The sequence below is a fragment of the Diabrotica undecimpunctata genome, chromosome 6, assembly GCF_040954645.1.
Source record: "Diabrotica undecimpunctata isolate CICGRU chromosome 6, icDiaUnde3, whole genome shotgun sequence".
Classification (NCBI taxonomy): domain Eukaryota; kingdom Metazoa; phylum Arthropoda; class Insecta; order Coleoptera; family Chrysomelidae; genus Diabrotica; species Diabrotica undecimpunctata.
The window spans coordinates 24192010-24209358 of record NC_092808.1 but is presented as its reverse complement, the minus strand read 5'-3'; the positions used below and the strand labels follow the sequence as shown (position 1 = coordinate 24209358).

The 17349-nt window shown below is 32.7% G+C and overlaps 1 protein-coding gene across 4 annotated transcripts in view; it reads right to left on the bottom strand.

Moving 5' to 3' along the window:
• Positions 1–15974, bottom strand: part of up (Troponin T, skeletal muscle) — a 44912-nt gene extending 28938 nt beyond the window's left edge. For 3 of the 4 annotated variants that reach the window (XM_072534473.1, XM_072534471.1, XM_072534475.1), the window contains exon 1: positions 15866–15974. The gene's annotated coding sequence lies outside the window, so the exon portion shown is untranslated. The remainder of the gene's footprint in view (positions 1–15865) is intronic. The other variant, XM_072534474.1, reaches the window with a different exon arrangement.
• Between the last annotated feature and the right edge of the window lie 1375 nt (positions 15975–17349).

Here is a 17349-nt window from a genome sequence, read left to right as displayed (position 1 = left end):
TGAGTTGTCTGTGTTTAATGAATTTGTTGTTACAGTTGACGTGGCTTTCTTCTTTTTTTTGGCTTTTGTGAGATAGTCACATCATTATTGATGTTTAAAATATCATATGTTTGAATAGTGGAAGAAGCGATCCCCTCATGGCTTTGGAGATGTGAATGTTTTTTCTTTTTATTAATGGTTGAATAACTTTTAATAAATTTTTTAAAATTTCTCCAAAATTTGGGGAAAATGGATTTTTATCTCAATCTACCATATAGGCTCTTATGGAAGGCGCTGTTGTCAGATGTTGTGAAATGTACAGTTTTTTAGTAGATCTGGGGAAATTTTATTTTTGTGGCCCGAACCGGTGCTGCCCTTTTACTTTGGTGTACTGGTAATACTTTTCACTATAAAACCTTTATTTCGCAAACACGACTTACACCAATCTGATTGGATGCCTAAAGTAATATATTTATTTATTCCCAACTTAATATATTTTTCTACTATCTAAGTACAATTTTTTATTGTAATTCGAAGAAGCCATTCTGTCTGCCCGACATTTTATAAGGAACCTTTTGTTTTTTAACAATGCATGCGCATGTGTTGTCACACAAAACATAAAATACGTTAAAATATGTTGTGTTGAGAATTTATTTCGCCAACAAACACAACCTAGTTCTTAATTGTAGAGCTAATACTTTTATTTGATATGTTTGTATTGAGAGTCAAAGAAGTTTGTACAGCGATGAAAGAAGTAAAGGAAAATCACATTATTAATTCGAAAGTACACGAATCTTGAATATATACAGCGAATTAATTATCTTGAGTTCCAGCTGCTCCTTAGATTAAGGAGAGGTGCGAAGGGTATGCAAACATTTTACATCAAAGTGTAATAATGCATACGCTACCACCTCCGATAAAGACTAAAATCAACTTGAGAAGTTTTATCAGGACGTCCACGAGGCTTATAAGATTACTTAAAAACATTCCGGCAAATACAAATGGATGAACGAAATGAAAATGGCAGACCTTTAATATAATCCTCTCAAGAGACTAGATTGACAATTATGAACATTACGTTGTCTCCATAGATGGAAATCACCACAAGATGGACATATAGATAGAATTGTATAAACCCAAATTGATTTCATTAGGATATGCCAGAAGTTTCGAAACAATATTACATCATACAAAACACAGCCTGCGCAGACATAAACTAGAACCACGTACTGTTTTAATTTCTGAATAAGTTGATAAAATCGCGAAACCAAATACATATCTTCTAAAAATTAGCAAAATGCGAAAAACAGACAATGAAATACATAAAGTTCTTTAAACTCAAATTGAAAACCAACCTGTCAAGGAAAATATTAAAAACTCGCTCGTAAATAAAGCAACAAAAACATTATTATCTAAAACAAAAGGGAGAGCGAAGCAACAATGAGCTGCTCAAGAAATACTGGATCTAATGGAATGCCGAAAGAACTTCAAGAATAGAGATTCTGCTAATTATGATAAAAAGAATAAATTGATTCAGGAAGAAAATTAAAAAAGCTTAAGTTTCGTCGCTTGCAAGATAATATTAAGACATTGGGAAACTTCAGAGGAAACAAGACCATAATCTTCATAAAAATCCTAAAGAAAAAAAAACGGGTTTCTGAAAGTCGAAAGTGAAAAACTCAAAAATACAAGCGGTAACATCTTGGATGATGTGGAATAATAAAGTAAATAGTAGAAAAATCATGTACGTGACTATTTCAGGATAAGGATAGTGAAATCTGCTAGCAGACCCTTTCCGTGAATGATGCGAGGAAAGGATCCTGTATATTAAAATATGTGGTGGAAATAGCTATACGGGCAAAAAGCAATAATGCAGTTCTACTAAAAGACCTAACAAAATTCCGCAGTATCGTATAATACTCGCTCAGAGAGAAGAAACTGAGTGATAAAGGTTTGGGTTTCCAAACTAACTAGTTAATCTAGGGATACTGTTCGGCATGCTTATCCTTCTACAAAATAGACTTTATAGACTTTATAGATTTGATTAAACAGAACAGAAATAGATACGTGCACCTTCGTAAAAGAACTCTCAAATATTATATTTGGCCAGTCTTGATTGCGAAACTGTCAATTTAAAAACCAAAACAGATGAACAGATTGAAAGCAATTGAGCTGTAGATATCATTGAATTATGAAGATATCGTGGATGACACACACCACCAACAAAAAGTGTTTGCAATTATAAATACTGAAAGAGAACTGCTAAACATAATTATTAAAATAAGAAACGCGAAATAGTTTGGTCATACCATTAGAGTACCTAAATACCAACTTGTACATGCACTTATTATTTAGAAAAAAATTAAAGGAATACTTTGGATTGTGCGTAAGAGCGTATGTAGTCAACATCTCTTACGACCTGTTGCTAATAAAAACAATTTTCATGATATTGCTGAAAATGGACAAAGCAGCACGAGGATAAATTACCAATTATTAAAATTTGTGTTTGGGATGTAATGTTTATCGAAATAAACAATCCATCATTTACTAACCAACGGCTTAAGGTGGATGAGCTGGTAAGTGAAAGGGCAGTCTATTTTCCCGAGACTGAGAAATTGGTCTTGAAGGCGAAAGAACCAGGAAAGTGGTCAACATAATCAGAATGCAAAAGGCAACGAGAAACTACTGCATTACAGATCCCTGATGACATATCTAGTACAAATTATAATGGCTACCGCAAAAGACACTATTGATAATGGTAATCGGGGATCAAAATCCGGTAGTGGATGATAACAATCAGAATGCAAGTCCTCCTCGGTCGTCAACATACATAACCCCTACACACAAAAGCAAAAATACTCAAAACACTTAGATAAAAATAGCTACCTGGAACGTAAGAAGTATGTATCAACTTGGAAAACTACATAACGTTATCAAAGAGAAAGAGGGGCTAAATATAGATATACTTGGTGTTAGTGATGTACAATGGTTAGGAAATGGATGGAGGATCAATAAATATCTTCAATATGTATTACGCTGAAGGAGACAAAACTGACCATCGATACAGAGTAGCGTTCATCATGAGCAAGACAACTGAAAAATCAGTGCTGCTTTACATACAGAAAACCACTCCTGAATAAAACTACTCCTAATGTACAAAAATCTTAATTTGGAAATCAGACTACGTACCATTCGATGTTAAATATTTTCAATGTTATTATATTGAGCTGAGAGCTAGACATTAGAAAAATGCAATTTAAAATAAATAGAGGCTTTCAAACTCTGGTTTTACCGCAGAGTATTAAAAATGTCATAGACTGATAGAATTAGAAATGATGAAATATTGAAAAGGGTTGGTTAAGGAACAGGAATACTATACAAACTAGAAAACTGGAAAACTTAGACCACGTGATGAGGGTACCAAAACATGAAATATTGAGACTCATAATACAGGTCAAGATTCATAGAAGATCTGTTGACCGAAGGCGAAATAATCTTGGTTAAAGAATCTACGTTATTGGTATCAATGCAGATCGATTGATTGGTTAGAGCAGCAAGTGCAAAAATAAAGATAGCCATTATGATTGTCAACCTCCGTAGGGAGAAAGTACTCTGAGAAGAAGAAAATTTGCTGGTTAAATTTTGGTTGAAACTTTACTGAAGAGTCTACTAAAAATCATTAAGTATTTCCATCCATCTGTATGGGAAGAACTTTCTACAGCGGCAACGAGAAAAAAAATTAAAGGAAAGTCATTTCGCTCTAATTTTAAAAGTAATTGTTACCCTTTTGGTACATAATTTATTTTTTTATTGCAATATTACGTAGTTTTAAAACCATCATGGGTCTGAAGCTATTTTCTTAGAACATTTTAATCTTATTTATGATTTTTACGAAACGTAGAAGTAAACGTAACTAAATTAACTGATGTTATAGTTAATTTCTAGCCAAGAGCGTAGCAAAAACTCTGCTTGCTAATATAAGATGACGTATAAAATGTTTAACGAATTTGAATCTGAATTGAATTTCTCATAATTAAGATTTTTTTAATAAGCACTTTATTTTTAATCAATGTCATTATTGTACTGTTCCAAAAAGAATAAAATTTGTATTTTGTAAATTTGATACTAGTAAGATTAGTAAGAAATCATCTACCCATAATCCAGGAACGTTCGCGGAAGTAATTCGGCTATGAAAACATCTAAGCAGGTAATAAAACCTAATGACCACCGGGAGGAATTCGGCTACGTCTCTGACCGATTTTAAATTTCGAGGTCGAAACGTTAACAAAAACAGTTACTTACTCACACACTGCTAACCTATTCTCTATATATATTTAAAATATTAATGAAATTTGTTTTTTAGTACATCTGTAAAGAATACAGAACTCTTATAAAAATAAATTTTCACTTTCTTAAATGGTGCATAAATAACGCTACGTGGGAGGATATTACATACTCTCTAACTCAATACAGAAACGTTGAAAATCCGAAACTGAAAATTACACCGCAAGTCGACCGGACTGTATTTGGCTTGGCAGCATTCTCTATTTCAGTTTATTCTTGGATCCACCGTGCGTCTGTTATTCCCAAGATCCAAAAATAACACTTTTATAACTCTACTCTTGAAATTTATCACATAAAATATTATGTAGAAACTTTGAATTTAAAAAAGGAATTTTTATTTTTCGTATTTCATATAGGTATATATAATTTTTCTTCATTAAGTATTTATAAAACAGTAATTTCGTTTTTGGTGGTTTCTTTTCAATCTTTTTTTTTTTGATATAAGTTTAAAATATAATCTAAAACTTAATTAAGAAAACTATAAAATTTTAAAATATGTATAAGTTTAAATTGTACGAATGACAGCTTTTCAAATGTCAATTGTCAAATAGTTTAATAAGAGTCTGGCATAAAAGTCTTTGGATGATTTTGAAAGTTATTAAATCAATTAATAATATGCCCTTCAGTTTTAATTCTTGGATATTAATAATTTCTTTTTGTCATTTCGATGTTATTAGATCTTTGTTTGCTTTTCTGTTATCCGAGTAATTATCTTCTTCTAGAAGAAGAAGAAGAAGAAGAAAAGAAGAAGAGTAATTATAAAGTATTTGCATCTTTTGGAAACGGTTTCTAAGTGCCGAAAGCTGCAAAACATATGCTGCAATGTTACTTAAAGACATCATACTACTGACAAAGACATCATTTTGTCTGTATTTTTGCTTGCTTATTTTCAAACTTATTATTTCTTTATTTATTATTTTGTTCTTACATTTTGGAAAAGCGCATGATAGAGTATTTCGAGAAGTTATCTACGATGGGTACTCAATAAGAAAGGAATTATCGGTGAATATGTGAAGATTTTAATATATGTGTATATTAAGGAATGCTCAAAATGCTTTCATAACCTAAAAATTGAATTAGAAGTTCCTGGAAGGAGCAGGCGAGAATGCCTGGTGGGAGATGCTTAGGAAAGAGAGTATTATTTCTGTGAGAGAATAAATATTGTTATGGCCCAATACAAAGTTACGAAGAAATGTAATTATGGAATTTTGAGCTCACATAAAGATAATGGCAAAGAAAATGATGGTCGTTTGTCTTTAATAATTAGTCTTGCCTGTTATTAGTTTCAAAGTGTTTAACTCTTTGTAATATAATTTTACTTAATTATGTTAAATCGAACCTTTTTAACTACATGTGAATATTGGCTGTATTGTGAAATATAGTCAAATCGATTACAATTTACGCTGTGTCAGAAAAAAAGAAAATTATTAGGACTTTTAGATCCGTTTTGATAAAATATAATTCTACTTTAAATCATCTGTCTTTTCTTCTATTGAGGAAAAGGGGACTAAAGAAAAGCATCAAAAAACTTGCTGCATTTTCGGTGGCATAATTAATTGAAAAAATAGTTCTTGTAAATTTTACACTTCTTCAAAATTCAGAAAAAAAAAATATTTAGAGATCATTGCAATGTAACAAGTGACTAAGTTGACTGTACTTCCTTATAATATTTTTACAATTTTCAACGAAAAAAGCTTAAAACATCAAAGATTTTCGGGAGCAAAATGGCAAATGTCAATGTGGAGGTCAATCCCAAGAAAACATTCGACATCCTACTGGGTATTGCCAGTCATTTAATGTAACTGCATATAAGAAACATGACTTAGTAGAAAATGTACTCTTCATCATTATCATCATCATCTTTGACTCGACAATTCATTGTGGATTCTGGCCTGCTCCAAAATTTGTCACCATTCTGTTCGATTTCTTTTCAACTCCATCTAACCAACTAATTTGCGGTCGGATTTTACTGTTTCTTTCTACAGGTGTTTGTGTGGTTGGCTTTTTATCGATTGTGTTGTCTGAAATTCGTATTATGTGTCCAGCCCATTTGAGTCACTGTGTTTTAATGAACATTCCGACGTCGTGTTCATTAAAGAGTAGGTATAATGTGAAGGTGTCAGTACGTTCAAATACATTACTTCCATATACTGTTTGCCATTCCTTATTTGCTATAAGTAGTCAAAATATATTTGGTTTTGTCTTCGTTGATGACTAGACCAACCTTTTTCGCCGCCGTTCCTAAGGATACGAAATACTGCTCAACATCTCGCTTGCTACGCTCTCTTATGTCAATGTCATCAGCGTATGCTAAGATTTATATTAGTCTATTGTAAATAGTGTATTGCGAATGTCGGACTGCTTTTTTCAAGGTAATGTTAAATAGACAGTAAGCCAGCGCATTTCCTTGCCTGAGTCCATCCTTTATCTCAAAAGTTTTAGAATTTTTCGTCTCGTTAGAGAGAGTGGTATCTTTAGTCGGATAAGTTTTTCTGTAAACAGAACTCACTCATTAATTGGTATAGTACCAAAGAATATAGAGATAACTATCTTCTTTGATAGTACTATTCTCTTGACATTGTCGTACGTGGCCTTGAATACGTCGACGATTAGATGAAGGGGTGCTATGTTAAATTCTAATGTCTGCTCGAAGATGGTCTTCTTATTTAATGAATCTGGTTAATTGTTGATTTTTTGGAGTGAATCTAGTCTGGTATTTCCCAATTATTACCGTTGTGTAAGCTTCTAGCCTTTCGTAGAGAATGTTTTCTAATATTTTGTCAGCAGTTATTAAAGAATTATAGTTACTCTATAGTTTTCACACTCAAGCTGGTCGCCTTTTTTCATTAAGGGCTATATAATAAACTAAGACTTCTTCAGACCAACCCTTTCTCTTCTTACAAATATGTCCTTGATAGTATGCTTGAAACTGACAACTACAAGTTTTGAGATATTAATAAGGAGACAATGGTAAATTGATAATGTCTAAACAAACATGCGTCAAAATTGGTTTTAGAGAGACTCCATTATCATCCTCTTGGTCACCTAGCACTCGAAAAGAGCCACCCAAAGCTCCATTCTTTCAATAGTCTAGGTAAATGGGTAAAAAAATAAATTTTCTTCTGAAAGAAACTGAGAAGTGTAGTTGATTTTTTCCTTGATATAGTTGTATTAGGGGTATTTTTCAGTTTTCTTGTCTCAATGTGAAGTTTTACACATACACGCTCTTCACATACCATCTACCTCATCTCATCATCAGTCGTGCTACGCTAAAGTACAGTCGACTTTTCCAAGTCTTTTTCACTTCCGTCGCTGTTGGTGTCGCACCAGTTTGTATTACATACCCATTCCCTCATTGAATCCAAGCTTTGGCTTAGCTTTACGTGTTTGTAACGGAACGTTATCTTTACGTAAGTAGTTTGTCCTGATTGTGACATAAGGATTGTTCTGCTAGGATTACATTGTTGTGGTTGTACTAAATGTTCTACCGACCTTAGTTTCATAAGTTTTATCAGAGATATTACGTGTTCTTTTACCTGATTGGCTCGAAATAATAATACAAAAAGAAATTTAGATTATGTTTGTATATCCGTTCGTTCATCCGTCCGTTTGTCTATCAAGTCTTAGATTGAACAAATAAAGCTCTAATATGTAGAGAAAACTGATAACGAATTCCGATTCAGCACTTAAAACTTATTACGGCAAAAATTGTCAAAACGGAAATACTCGCTTCCGGTTATAAAAAAATTAATAAAAGTAGTGTAACTAGCAAACAACGATAGTTACACTTATTTTGACAACAGATTTGTATCAGCATGCAAACATACCTCTACAACCATATATTAGTTAACTTCCGCTGAAAATTGTTGTCGCCTTCCGGTTAATTTTTGATCTTTTTTAATTTAAATTAGCCTGCGAAGATTATACTGTTGTGGTTGTCCGCCCGTCCGTCCGTCGTCTGTCTATCCAGTCTTAGATTGAAAAAAAAACTCTAATAGGTAGAGAAAAACTGATAACGGATTGAGATTGAGCATGTAACATGCAAAAGTTTTTAAGCATGATAAATTATAATTATTTAAAGATATTCTTTATAGGATCGAAATATTTTCGTTACAAAACTTTGCTTGCAAAAGAAAAATTCTTATAATATAGCCTCTATGTATGCTCTACTATTTACAGATACCATTTTCACATATTTCTTAGGTGTTTATTCAGCTCGAAGTAGCATCACTTTGCTAGAAATATCCCCTATTTGATTGTTTCTATGAAAAACTTCTAATTCATTACAAAGAAGTGTACTGAATTGCTTTACTATCTAAATATTAGAATTGTAGTCTGTGAAGTCATGACCAATATTTCTGACTCTATTTTTCTATTTTTGGGATAATTGATAAAATTTTAAATATTTCTTTTAACTTGTATGTTGTATGACTAAAATTATCTACATAGAGCATATCGTGCGAAGATATACTAACTTGTAATGCCAATATATGTTTCTTTATGAAGTTGCATTATATAATTATGCAAACAATCCCCAAATACAAACAGAGTTTTCTCTAGCAACAGTTCGTCATTGAGATGCCACTTTTTTGCGTTTGTGGTTTCATCGTGAACTACTAATTGTGTCTTTTATTCTTTGTGATTAATTGCAAATAATTTATTACTATATTATATTTTTTACAATACTTCTAATATTTTACATTGATATTATAATAAAATTACATGTTGTTGACGTTCTGACTTTCAGTCCGCAACTCCATTTTAAATAAATTTAGTTAATGGAAAAAGTGATATAATATCCTGTAAACATTATCATCTTTTGGACAATTGGGTGCAAATTTCCGCCATATTTACCATCATTATCATTATGAACATGTACGCATCCACTGATGGACATAGAACTCCCTCAGCTCTTTCCACCGGTCTCTACTTTGTGCGACTTGCATCTAGTTACTATTAACACGCTTCAGGTCGCCAGCTCTTCTGGATTGTAAAAGACCTCTGTGCCGTAGGGTTTCTTGATTTGGCCTCCACTTGACAATACATCTTGTCATTAGACGTCAGATAATCTAGCGACGTGTACAGCCTAATTCCATATTAGCAAGGTGGTTCTTTCGATAGCGTCTGTTGTTCTTGCTCTACGACGTAGTTGTTTGTTTGGGATTTGATCTCTCAAAGAGACACCTAATATCTGACGCTCCACAGCCCTCTGAGTCACGCGAATCTTTTTTGTGTGTTAGGGATTCCGCGTTATAGTTCAGCACAGGTAGCATACACTGATTCTATTTAAACACATAGTGTAATTTACCAAGCGCTGTCCAGGGTAATTCTACGCGACGTAAAAGTCACGTGTTTGGTCATCTCTACACAACTGAAGTTCTTGTCCCAACTATTTATACTATGCAGTCTGCTTAATAATCGTTCCATCAACAGCATTATTACGATTCAGTACTAGATTAGTTATTATTTACCTCTTGCTCATGTTGATCTTTAGTCCAACCTTCAAGGAAGCGTGATATAATTTTTCCAACATTATTACCGACTGTAAGGACGATGCCATCTGCAAATCTCAAGTGACTAAGCTTCTCCCCATTTATGTTGATACCATACTCGTTCAAATTAGCCTTTTTACAAGTATGTTCTAAAAGTATCGTGAATAACTTTGGGAAGACGATGTCTTCTTGATGTAGTCGTCGCTGTATACAAAATTTATTTGCCACCAATTGAAAAAACACAGTATTTAGAGGTTATATCATTTTTAAATATAGAATTAGTTTTAAACGCTTTCTAGACTGCTTCAGACTACTTCAAAAACATGTAATTTTAAATATAATTGTTCTCAATTATTATTGCTAAAAATTATACAATATTCCATTTGAAATTTGTCGCCAAAAAATAGTTTCAGAATCATTCTATTTGCCCTTTTTTCTTTTCTTTCGCTCTTTCATTTTTTGTTAATATTATTTACTGACAGTTTACCGATATTTCGTATAATATCAAGTAAAAAGAACATGTAGATTAGCCAAGAACAGTTTTTATATTTCTGGAGTTATGAAACAAGATAATCAATCTTCTAAAGTATCATTCCCTATTTAATCCGTACCAATCGAAAACATAGTTCGTGACACAGTGAAATTGGGGATATTTATATACTTTAAATATTGTTTTTTTTTGTATTGTACCTTTTAGCTTTGTCTATTTTTAAAACTAAATATATGGCAAGAGTTCAAGCTGTCGTAAGATCGAAAATATGTGTAAACAGAACAAGCAAGCGATTGTTCAGGTCGTGTAGCTATACTTAGATATTTTTCACGTGCATAGAAATAAAATATAGATTTAACTGATTTTAATATTATGTTTTCTTGTCTACATAAAAACTAAGTAGTAGTTGAATTGTACTATAATCATTTTAACATTACTGGTTAGGAAAAATAAAACGTTAAGTTATTAAATCATTATTATTTCTTAGGCCCTATACACACTTAGATATATTCTGGGCAATTCTCAGCTGAACTTACAGCTGAGAATTAAGTTCCTAAAATGTTATGTGTATCCTGTATTACTGTATGGATGTGAAACCTGGATTATGAAGGTTAAAATGATAAACAAATTCGAAGCCTTCGGGATATGGTTATACCGTAGAATGCTTAGAATATCATGGGTTCAACACATTTCAAACAGAGAAGTCTTGAACAGAGTAGGTCAAGGTGAAGGCGACTTAATAAAGATGATAAAAAAACTCGAAAATCTGGGGCATATAATGAGAGGACGCAGATACAGGATAATGCAGTTGATACTCAACGGAAAGATCTACTGAAAAAGAGGAATTGGTAGGAAAAAATACTCATGGCTTCGTCAATGGACTGGCTTATCTCCAGATGAATTTTTACATGCCGCGCAAGATCGAGAACGATATCGGCAAATCGTCATGGAAGCTACCCACGCCTAAAACTTGGGCACGGTACTCAAAGAAGAAGAAGTACACATGAGGGTGTTAGATGCCGAGTTAGCCTAAAGCCGCGTTTTAAGTACAAAGAAACAAATGGTATCGTTCACATGCAAGCGCGCGTTTAGAAGCAACGTCGTCAAAATATGGCGCTCATAGAATATACTTCAAACGTCGCGTTTGCAGCACGTTTCTAGTTATATACTAGGAGAGGTATTTGACCGTACATATGTTCACAATCAAGCGCGTGCTTTTGTCCCCTTGACATCGCTGTACCGTGTTAAAAAGCATTCTTTTAATACAGTTAACAGTTCATTTAACTTATAAAATAGTTAAAAATTTGGGGTAAAGAGTAACAAAAGAATCTTTGCCTTGCTCTGAATCTACGATGTAATAACCAAATATATGCTAACTTCTCTAACTCCATAACTGTACTGGCTCTGGCTGTCGACATTCTGGTAAACTGCGGGGCTAAACGCTGTATGTGTACGATACCATTTTTTTCTGAAGTACGCTCAACGCGGTGTTTAACGCCCTCATGTGTACAGACCCTGCTGAAGCATTTTTCACTTTTTTCACAAAGTTTAAGTTTTTACAGGATGGAAAAACTTGGATGGAATTACTTTTAGTTTATACAGGATGGAAAAACTGCTGAAGAAAAAAAAACCATTATCCAAGAAATATATTTCTATGTGGCCTACATATAATATTGTGCAAAGGTAAAAACAGCATTTCTATTTTATTATATTCTATATAAAGTAAGTTCCTGAGACAACTCACAAAGATATAACTCAATTTGTCTGATAAAATCAAATTTTAGACATATAATTACTAAAGGTAGTTAATGATTGGTACATACTATTCCTTTAGTAAAAATATAGAAGGAAGGATTTTCATCTTATAAAAATATAGACTCTTGGTCGCTTTCGACCAATGGATGTCTGTTTAACAAAATGTTCTGTATCGAGTCGGAACACAAAGAACTTAACTGGCGTTATTCTTTTATATGAAACTAAGAGAGAGAGAGAGAGAGACAGAGAGAGAGAGAGACAGAGAGAGAGAGAGAGAGAAAGAGAGAGAGTGAGAGAGTGAGAGAGAGAGGGAGGGGGAGAGAGAGGGCAGTGGGAGCACCTTACATCAATATCCCTATTACGGTACGGGTACGACACTCACGATCATTTATGAAAGAAACCATACTACAACAGGTTTGTGTTGACCTTTTTCAACAAGAATCTGCTGTTTAAAATCAAATAAAAATTTGTTCTTTCTATTTTTTTTCTTCTAAGAACTTAACAATAGAGTAAAGAACATCGGAGAACGACTAAAAGATCCAGAGAAACTAAAGAATGAATTTAAAAACCAAGTTATCGAAATCTCCACAATGATTATAGAAGTAACTTAATAAAGAAAAATAGATGGATGACAGCAGACATCTTGAAATTGATGGAACAACGTCGACTTATCAAATCAAATAAAACAGAATATAGGCATCTACAGAGAAGAATTAACAGGGAGATAAAATTAGCCAAAGAAAAAGGTGTGATATGATATATCACACCTTGGATATGAGTATTGGAGAATATGATATTGAGAATTGGAGGATATGATATCTAGACACGACTTATTCAATGTGCACAAAAAAGTAAACGAAATAAGCAACTTATTTAAAAAAACTAGTTTCCTTTGTACTAGTTAACAATAACAACAAAATTATTGTAAATGAGAACGAAATAAGAAGAGAATGGCAACTGTATATATCAGAGTTGTTTAAAGATTAAAGATGACAGAAATAATATGACCGAATCCTACAAAAATTGTATTGACGGTCCAGAAATTATGAACACGCTTTAAAAATGCTAAAATTACGAAAGCTTGTGGTCCAGATAATACACGAACTCAGTTTCTGAAGCCAATAGATGAAAATAACATAAAAATAGCAGTAAAACTTATTAATGCAATATATAACACTATTGTGATTCCCGCAGACTCTCTCTCAAGCCCATCTTTGTCACAATAACTAAAAAACACAATGTTAGAAGATGCTTAGAATATAGATTAATTAGCCTAATGAGCCAAACTCTCAAGATTTTCCTAATACTACTCCACAACAGAATTAGACGCAAATGAAGAAGACGAAATTCAAGAAGATCTCTGAGATACCCAATTTGTTTAAGAAATGGTATGGAAACTATGGAGGGACTTTGTAGGCTAAATATCTTATTACAAAAATGCCATGATCAAAGAAAGGAGGGTCAACAACGATGGAGAATTGTTAAAGACTGTACAAAACCGGAAAATATCTTATCTGGGTCTTATAGTAAAGAAAAATTGATATAAAATACTACAACTGATCCTTAAAGGCAAAATAGAAGGCCGTAGAGGTGTAGGAAGAAAACAGGTTTCTTGGTAAAAAAAAACATTCGTCAATTGACTCAGATATCAAAGGCAGAACAATTATTTCATGTGGCTGAAGATCAAGAAGCCTTTGCAATGGCGATCACCAACGCCGTAGAATTCTGATATGGTACGTGAAGAAGAAGTAACATACAAAAAATATTTTCAAAAAAACAACCAGGTTATTTAATTGGGATTGTATATCATGGAAAGCGACTACTGATATGAAGTATGATTGAGAAAAAATAGAAAAATGGGGAAAGGGAGAGAGAAAGTATCTAGAATCAACCAGCTAGCGATATATTCTGTCTCTCAAGAACACGTGACTTACAACGACCATGCAGCTGTGGAAAATCATTGATTGTATTGATTATTTGATAACCTTCTTTTGGTGGTTCACATTTATTAAGTAATATCCTTATAGTAATATCCATTTACTCTGCTTTCACGGATCGCTAACAACTCAAAACTCTTCTGTTGTAATATTTGTTTATTAAAATTATTTGGAATTACTTTTATTATAAATCACACAAAATGTATATAAATTGTATAATATAATTATATAAACTGTAGTAAATATTATAATTATAGAGTATTTATCATTTACTGCATTGCGAGATCTATCTGCTTTATGTAAATTCATGTCTTAGATTTCCAATTCTGTATAGAACGTGTTAACTCAACTAAAAGGGACTGGCATGATCCTTATATTAATATGGTAAACAAGCAGAGCCTCCTTTAAATTCTGGACTTTGCCATATTTTGCTATGCATGCAAGACTGGAACGGTCAAACAACCGGATAGACTATGAATAGACACTTTTAAAATATGGTCAAGGATACTACTTCGAATTCCATGGACGGTTCACCGCACAAATGTCTCGGTTATAGATGAATCAACGTCTTTTTAATACAGTTAACTCTGAAATTTTAAAGTTCTTTGTGTAAATATCCAGTGATAAACAGGTGGGCTTGATACGTGGGTTGAATGCATAAGAACAAAATCCTCAAAAAATTACTAAAACCTAGAGTTTAAGGAAAAAGACCTGTCAAACGACCCAAAAAAGAGATAGAAGGGCACAGTAGATGAGAGTGTCAAATACATCTTAAAAAGAAATTTGTAGAAAAACGTCAGTAAATTGACGTCAGCAATTTCTTACTTGAGTTTCTACCAGTATTATTTTAATTAAAGCGTAAAAAAGCACAAGACACCAGATACACTAAGTATAAAGCGTGTTATCCGGCAGGAATGTGTCTTGTCTCAGCTCCTTTCTTACCTCTCCTTTTCAAGGAGAATTAGAAAAGAACACCGACGATATAAAAATAAACGGGAAATCTATAAATATTCTTTGATACACCGAGCATGCGGTCCTAATCGCACAAAATCCGAAGGAAATCAAATATCCTCTACAGGAACTTAGATTCCTTGTGGATTAAAATGAAATAGAACTGAAGCAGCTTTTGATCGTAATGTCTAGAAAAGAACATTTAAACTCAAGGACTTTATCTATTAATTAAAGTATAGGGATACAGATTTCAATAATTAAAGGAATGGAAATGTTTTATTCAGTTCTATTAAGTGAACACATGGACACTCGAGAGTTTCACCTTGAGCAGAGTAGAAACTTGTAAAATATGAATCCTATGATTAACAGGATATGTGTTACATAAAGAGCGTCTGCGGTTAAGTAACAGAATTGGGGAATATGTGCACACGAAGAGACAAAAAAGAAGCTTTGATATATATATATATATATATATATATATATATATATATATCAAAAATAAATTAATTAAACAAATAAATGTTAAGATGAATTGGATCACACAATCTATTGTAATAAAAAAGTGAAGAGAAGTTCCAACTGTGAGAATTAGTGGAGCACCAAAGTTTGTCATCCGAAAATAACTTTTTGGCCTTACGTCACACTTACATCATCACACAACCGCCATACTGTATCATGTAAACGAGTTATAAGAAAAGTTGATTAAATGTTTTATTAGTTGGATAATTTTACAAATTAATGTATGCATTTTCAATTCAGTGTTTAGAACTGCAATGACAGGGGTATATATTTTTTTAAAGCTCTAAATATTAGGATTTAACAAACTATACTAAACACGTTTTTTAACAAGCTCTATAATGTTTGCCTGTACGTACGATATAAAAGAAAACTCAGTATGTAGAATCAGAGGTACTTACAGTTGATGACAAAGAGGTCCAGGAGCACCACACAACTCAGGGAGTCCGCAGTGACTGCTTATTTTCTAGCTCGGGTTCCCAGTGAAAAGCAAAATCTGCGCGCGTCTACTCCTACATCTCATTTTCTGGCAGCGATTTTTATTTAGAAAATGCTAGTTTTACGTTTCTTAATAGACCATACCTACTTTTGCAGATACTAATATACAAAAATACGTGAAGTTTGAGACGGAATCATCTATTTAGATACGAAAATGGGGAATGTATGGGTGTAATTCTGGAATCTACAGGGCTACTCGTAAAACTCATGAATCTATCAATATTTTTTAATAATAGAACCGGTTTTTAGATACATATACTCTTAATAAAAGTATTTCTATTATATTATACTGTATATGGAATTGAGGCGGTAGCTAGGAAAAGGGTCTATCTACTAAAAGTGAATTGAACCGGTAGCTAGGAAAAGGGTCTATCTACTAAAAGTGTATTTTGAGAAGCAAGCATTCAAAGATTTAATATCCATGCCTAAGGCGAACCAACACTGGCATTGTTTAAGGATTTTAGTTGTAAGAATTTTCGATCCATTGATAAAATAATAGAGAACACCTTTATAAAATATGTCCTTTTTTCTTTTCAAATGAAGAGTATTAAAACAAATTTACATAAGCCCTTCTTCTGGAGAACATATTTGTTAGATTAAAACGTCTTCTGCAAAAGAAAGTCCTATAATTTTTTACTGTTGTATCGTATACTACAGTTATATCAGTGGCGGATCCAGAATTTTTTTTCAGAGGGGCTCATGGGTCTTGAGGGTGATTTTGATACACGATTTAAATTTTTGCACCTTTCAATGGCTGATTCCCAGAAATATTTTGTCGGGGGGGGGGGGGGTCATGGGTCTTGAGGGTGATTTTGATATAGAATTTAGATTTTTGAACCTTTACGATTGATATGATTTGTGCCTCATGTAAGGGAACCATTTTCTCAATATTTATTTTAAGCGATATATTAAACAAATGAGAAGTTATTAATACCCAAATACCCTACGGGTGCAAAGAAGGGTACAACATTAAGGGATCTTAAACTTAAACAAAAAAAATAATTTAAACCCACATACTCTATGACAGTAAAATCAAGTGTACAAGACTATTAAACCAAAGGAAAGTTATTACAATATAAATACTGAAAAATCAAAGACTGTCAATTTAAACTAGTTATTTTAAAGGCAATTAATTTAAACTCACCTATCTTATAGCTACAAAATCAAGAACAAACCAAGAATAAATAAGTATAAACCAAAGTTAAGTAATTTAAATGCAATAACTCAATGTAAGTGTAAACATTAATGAATGTATTTAACATTCCTAATAAACTCTATGTGGAAACATGGACTCTCGGAATTACAAGTATGAGGGGTATATAAGGGTACAAACAACCGAAAAACGAGTTAGCTAGGACATATTTATAGAGAAGAAAAATATAACTTT